Below are 6,457 nucleotides of genomic sequence, written 5' to 3' on the forward strand. Positions count from 1 at the left end.
CTCAAGTAAGTGGAGAGGTTAAGGAGAATCCTGCGCAGTAAACTCAGCCGATGCGGGAATTGATTCCACATCTCAACTCGTCTGGATGAGTTCGCTAATGTCCTTTTGGGACGGAAACCTACTGTCCTTATCCTGGTCTGGCCTACACGTGACTCCAGACCCACAGCAATGGGGCTGACACTGAACTGCCTTCTCAAATGGCTGAGTGAGCCACTCAGTCAAGGGACAATTAGGGGTGGTATTAAATACAGGTCTGACCAGCAACAGCCACAACTTCTGAGTGAATAGAAAATGACTCTGTTCGAGGAAGGATGTTATTTAACTCTTAAGATTTACAAGGATGTTGCCTCAGTTGGAGGGTTTGAGCTACAGGGAGAGGCTGAATAGGCTGGGGCTGTTTCCCCTGAGGCTGAGGGGTGACAGAGGTATATAAAATCATGAGGGGCATCGATAGGGGGAATAGACAAGGTTGTTTCCAAGGTAGGGGAATCCAGAACTAGAAGGTAGAGGTGAGAGGGGAAAGATTTAAAAGCGACCTGAGGGGAACTTTTTCATGCAGAGTGTGGTGCGTGTGTGGAATGAGCTGCCAGAGGCAGTGATGGAGGCTGGTACAATTATAGTATTTAAAAGTACATGAAGAGATATGGGCCAAGTGCTGGCAAATGGAACTAGATTAGGTTAGGGTATCTGGTCCGCATGGTCGAGTTGGACCAAAGGGTCTGTTTCCATGCTGTACAACTCTATCACTGTATTGCTTTGCCCCTAATGGCAGAGAGTCTGGAGTAAGTCCATCAATGGGAAAACTGCAGGTGATTTCCTGGTGGTGGTTCACAGCATGGAGATTGCCGCAGGTCATTCTGCGGTGTTGAAGGGGAGAGAAAAAAGCAAGTGTGTTGGGGGACCTCTTGTGACACAGTGGCAGTGTCCCAGCCCCTGGACGAGGGGAGTCTGGATTCAAGTCCCAACTACTGCAGAAGTGTGAAGTAGCATTTTTCAACATGTTGGTTGGGAAAATTTTAAAGTCAATAAAGTTTTATTTTTAAATGTTTGGTAAGTGCATCGCAAGTGATTAAAAAGGTGTTTCGTATGCTTGCCTTCATCGCTCAGACCTTTGAGTACAGGAGTTGGGACGTCATGTTGGGGTTGTACAGGATGTTGGTGAGGCCATTTCTGGAGTATTGTGTCCAGTTCTGGTCACCCTGTTATAGGAAGGTGAATCTTAAACTGAAGAGATTTACCAGGATGTTGCCAGGTATGGAAGAGACACTAATTAGGCTGAGACTTGTATCACTGAAGTGGAGGGGGTTGAGGGGTGACCTTGTAGAGGTCTATAAAATCATGAGGAATATAGATTGGTCTCTTTTCCCGAGAGTGGGGGGATTTGAAGACTAAGGGGGCATATTTTTAAGGTGAGAGGAGAGAGATTTGAAAAAGACAAGAGGGGTAATTTGTGTACGCAGAGAGTGGTTCACATATAGAATGAGCCTCTTGAGAAAGTGGTGGATGTGGGTACAGTTACAATGTTTAAAAGACATTTGGATAAGTTTATGAACAGGAAAGGTTTTGAGGGATATGGGCCAGGAGCAAGCAGCTGGGACTAGTTTAGTTTGGGATTATGTTCAGCGTGGACTGGTTCGGCCAAATGGTCAGTTTCCGTGCCATATGATTCTGAGTAAAAGAGAAAGCAGTTGTGGTGCAGTGCTAGTGTCCCTACCACCGAGACGGGAGGCCCGAGTTCCAGTCCAGAGGGAGCACCTTTAATGGAGTACCTTTTGATTGGGGAAAATACGTCAAGGGGAGAATGGTAGTGCCACTACCTCTGGGCCAGGAGGGCTCGAGTTCAAGTTCCATGTGGCACCAGAGGCTTTAAAAAAAATGACACTGCAGATGAGATCATCGACTCGCTCTGGGCTCCTAGGTGATCCTGGGATTGAGTTGGTGCGGTCTTCACCCGCAATGTGATGTTCTTCCAGCAGGTGGTAGTGTAAGTCTCCAGTCGGCGCTGAAGGTAAGGTCTAATTCTCTTGGCTTAAAACCTCACCCTAAACATTGGGATCTCACACAGGCGTGCATTCTGCACAGTGCTGCGTTCACCCTGGGACAGTTAACTCAGCAGACACCCTGGTACACCAATTGCTGCAGGGCTGTCATGCAGACAAAGCAGATAATTAGGAAATTTAGAGAATTAGACTGCGTATTCCGAGGGGTTATGGATTGAAATATTGAGGTGCCTCTTTCACATTCCCACTTCAAAGAAGAACTTAGAGTCAGAGAGTCATAGAGATGTACAGAACAGAAACAGACCCTTCGGTCCAACATGTCCGTGCTGACTGGATAGCCTAACCTAATCTAGTCCCATTTGCTAGTACTTGGCCCACATCCCTCTAAACCCTTCCTATTCTTATACCCATCCAGATGCCTTTTAAACGCTGTAATTGTACCAGCCTCCACCACTTCCTCTAGCAGCCCATTCCATATGTGCACCACCTTCTGTGTGAAACATTTGCCCCTCAGGTTCCTTTTAAATCTTACCCCTCTCATCTTAAACTTATGCCCTCCGGTTTTGGATTACCCCACCCCAGGAAAAAGGTCTTGTCTATTTATTCTATTTATGTCCCTCATAATTTTATAAACCTCCATAAGGTCACCCCTCAGCCTCTGACGCTCCAGGGGAAACAGCCCTAACCTATTTAGCCTCTCCCTATAGCTCAAACCCTCCAACCCTGGCAGTGTGCTTGTAGATCTTTTCTGAACCCTTTTCAGTTCAGAAATATCCTTCACCATTCAATTATTATCAATTTACCATCAACAGGAATAATTCTTATAAGACAGAGATATACTGTGGAACTGCTGCTCCAGTTAGTTTGTACCCTGAGAATTCCTTCTCCCTTCTCATCGTCAATGGCCCCATTCAATCTCGGTATAAATGGTACAGGGGAGAAGAAGTTGGATCCAGAAGGGAGGGGTTAATCCCATTGGCAATGTCCTCAATCTGCGGAATTAAGGAGCGGATTGTTCAGTAACCCCATGCTGCCCCTGTCCTGGGAAACTATTCATTCCAACCAGTCCGTGTGTCCCATAATCCCAAACTAAACTAGTCCCACCTCCCTGCTCCTGGCCATATCCCTCCAAACCTTTCCTCTTCATGTACTTATCTGAATGTCTTTTGAACGTAATCCACCACTTCCTCAAGAGGTTTGTTCCACACATAAACCACCCCCTGTGTAAAAGATTTCCCCCGTGTCTTTTTTAAATCTCTCTCCTCTCACCTTAAAAATGTGTCCTCTAGTCTTCAAATCCCCCATCCTAAAGACACCAACCATTACCCCTATCTACACCCCTCCTAATTTTATAAACCTCTGTAAGGTCACCCCATAGCCTCCGACGCTCCAGTAAAGAAAGTCCCATACTGTCCTTATAACTCAAATAGAGTCAGAGAGTCATAGAGATATACAGCATGGAAACAGACCCTTTGGTCCAACCCGTCCATGCCGACCAGATATCCCAACCCAATCTAGTCCCACCTTCCAGCATCCGGCCCATATCCCTCCAAACCCTTCCTATTCATATACCCATCCAAATGCCTCTTAAATGTTGTAATTGTACCAGCCTCCACCACATCCTCTGGCAGCTCATTCCATTCACGTACCACCCTCTGCATGCAAAAGTTGCCCCTTAGGTCTCTTTTATATCTTTCCCCTTTCACCCTAAACCTATGCCCTCTAGTTCTGGACTCCCTCAACCCAGGGAAAAGACTTTGAGTATTTACCCTATCCAGGCCCCTTATAATTTTGTAAACCTCTATAAGGTCACCCCTCAGCCTCCGACGCTCCAGGGAAAACAGCCCCAGCCTGTTCAGCCTCTCCCTATAGCTCAAATCCTCCAACCCTGGCAACATCCTTGTAAATCTTTCCTGAACCCTTTCAAGTTTCACAACATCTTTCTGATAGGAAGGAGACCAGAATTGCACGCAATGTTCCAACAGTGGCCTAACCAATGTCCTGTATGGCTACAACATGACCTCCCAACTCCTGTACTCAACACTCTGACCAATAAAGGAAAGCATACCAAACGCCTTCTTCACTATCCTTCATCTACCTGTGACTCCACTTTCAAGGAGCTATGAACCTGCACTCCAAGGTCTCTTTGTTCAGCAACACTCCCTAGGACCTTATCATTAAGTGTATAAATCCTGCTAAGATTTGCTTTCCCAAAATGCAGCACCTCGCATTTATCTGAATTAAACTCCATCTGCCACTTCTCAGCCCATTGGCCCATCTGGTCAAGCTTCCATACCTGGCAACATCCTGGTAAATCCTTCCCTCCAGCTCAATAATATCTTGCCGATTCCAAGCAGGTTTCCCTGGAGCGTCGGAGTCTGAGGGGTGACCTTATCGAGGTTTATAAAATCATGAGGGGCATGGATAGGGTAAATAAGCAAAGTCTTTTCCTTGGGGTCGGGGAGACCAGAACTAGAGGGCATAGGTTTAGGGTGAGAGGGGAAAGATATAAAAGGGACCTAAGTGGCAACTTTTTCACACAGAGGGTGGTGGTTGGATGAAATGAGCTGCCAGAGGATGTGGTGGAGTCTGGTACAATTACAGCATTTAAAAGGCATCTGGATGGGTATTTGGATAGGAAGGGTTTAGAGGGATAGGGGCCAAATGGGACTAGATTAGGTTAGGATATCTGGTTGGCATGTTCAAGTTGGACCAAAGGTCTATTTCCATGCTGTACGTCTCTCTGACTTTGATCGAGTGATGTTTCAACTACAGCACCCTCAACTCTGTCAGTCTCACCGAGCTCCTCCACTGCATTCAGTTCTGACTGCAGAGCTCCAGCAACTGCAGTTATCTGTTGATCTATCTGTCTATCTCTCCATCTGACTCTGTGTACATCGCTCACATTGCCTATCCAACTATCATCCATCTGTGAGCCCTGTGGTTTCACTTAACGCTTGAGTTACACAAGACTCTGATGATTTGCATGACTGTATGATTTGCATCAGAGTCAGATTTAGTTGGCCTCACATTTTGCAAACGCCCTGGTTGCATCTTCCAACCTGACCCTCTCGTTTCCGCCTTCCGTCCGCAGAACAGACATTAACCTTTCACAAAGAATTGTTCTGTCTCCAACACCTTGCCCTCAAAAGGCATGGCCATGGAATCCCTGGTGTGACAGAGGTCTGGTCATTTTCATGGCAAAACGGAGGACTGCTGATGATGGAGTTTAGATCAGAATGGTGCTGGAAAAGCACCATATCTGATGAACATTCCTGATGAAGGGCTTTTGCCCGAAACGTCGATTTTCCTGCTCCTCGGATGCTGCCTGACCTGCTGTGCTTTTCCAGCACCACACTAATCTAGCCTCTGGTCATTTATATGTCTGGAATTATACAGCACTGAAACAGACTCTTCGGTTCAATCAATCCATGCTGGCCAGTTGTCCCAAACCTGTCCCACTTGCCTGTGTTTGGCCCATGTCCCTCTCAACCCTTCCTATTCATGTACCTGTCCAAATGCTATAACTGTGCCTACACCTCCTCTGGATGAACCACCCATGAAAAAGTTGCCCTCGGGTCCCTTTTAAGTCTCTCCCCTCTCACCTTAAGCTTTTGCCCTCTCGTTTTGGACTCCCCCACCCCAGGGCAAAGACTTTGGCTCTTCACCTTATCCGTGTCCCTCGTGATTTTATCTTGATGAGCAGTTTGAGGCCAAAGGCAATGAGACCTTCTCAAATTTTGACAGATGTACTTACCTTACCCTCCCACGTTCTCATCTACATGGTTTCTATCTGTATTGCCATCAATATCTTCACTGAATCAACTGCTTCTGCTACATCCCACCCATCCCATAATCGGTCATCGCCTAGAACTCTTCCCGTCCTCCCCCTGGGACCCACAACGTTCTCCAATATCTTCCCATTGGCCTGCCTGTTGGTTGTTTCCTGTCCTCTCACCTCTTACTGAAGCGCTCATGCCCAAAACGTTGATTCTTCTGCTCCTTGGCTGGTGCCTGACTGGCTGTGCTTTTCCAGCACCACTCTCTTCTAAACTGTAGGCCCCTCAATTTCCCCTCCCAGTCTCCATCTTGTTAAGTTTTGTAACCGTGCCCTTCCAATCGCAACCCCCTACCTCAAAAAGAACCAGAAATCACCCCTTTTTCCTCACCACCTACGTCCCCTAGGTCAATCCACCATCGACAAGGCCCAAGGCAGGAGTGTGAGGGAGTACTCCCCACTTGCCCCTGGATGGGGGCAGCTCCAACAACACTCAACAAGCCCGACACCATCCAGGGACAAAGCAAACCCCGCTTGATTGGCACCACATCCGCATACATCCCCTCCCTCCCCCACTCAAGCTCAGGAGCAGTAAACAGTGACACATTGCCAAATAAGAAGCGGAACAGCCCAGTTGGGGAAGGGTCTGTGGAACACAGCAGAGTTATGCCAAATTAAC

This window comes from Chiloscyllium punctatum, chromosome 21 (genome assembly GCF_047496795.1).
Source record: "Chiloscyllium punctatum isolate Juve2018m chromosome 21, sChiPun1.3, whole genome shotgun sequence".
Taxonomy (NCBI): domain Eukaryota; kingdom Metazoa; phylum Chordata; class Chondrichthyes; order Orectolobiformes; family Hemiscylliidae; genus Chiloscyllium; species Chiloscyllium punctatum.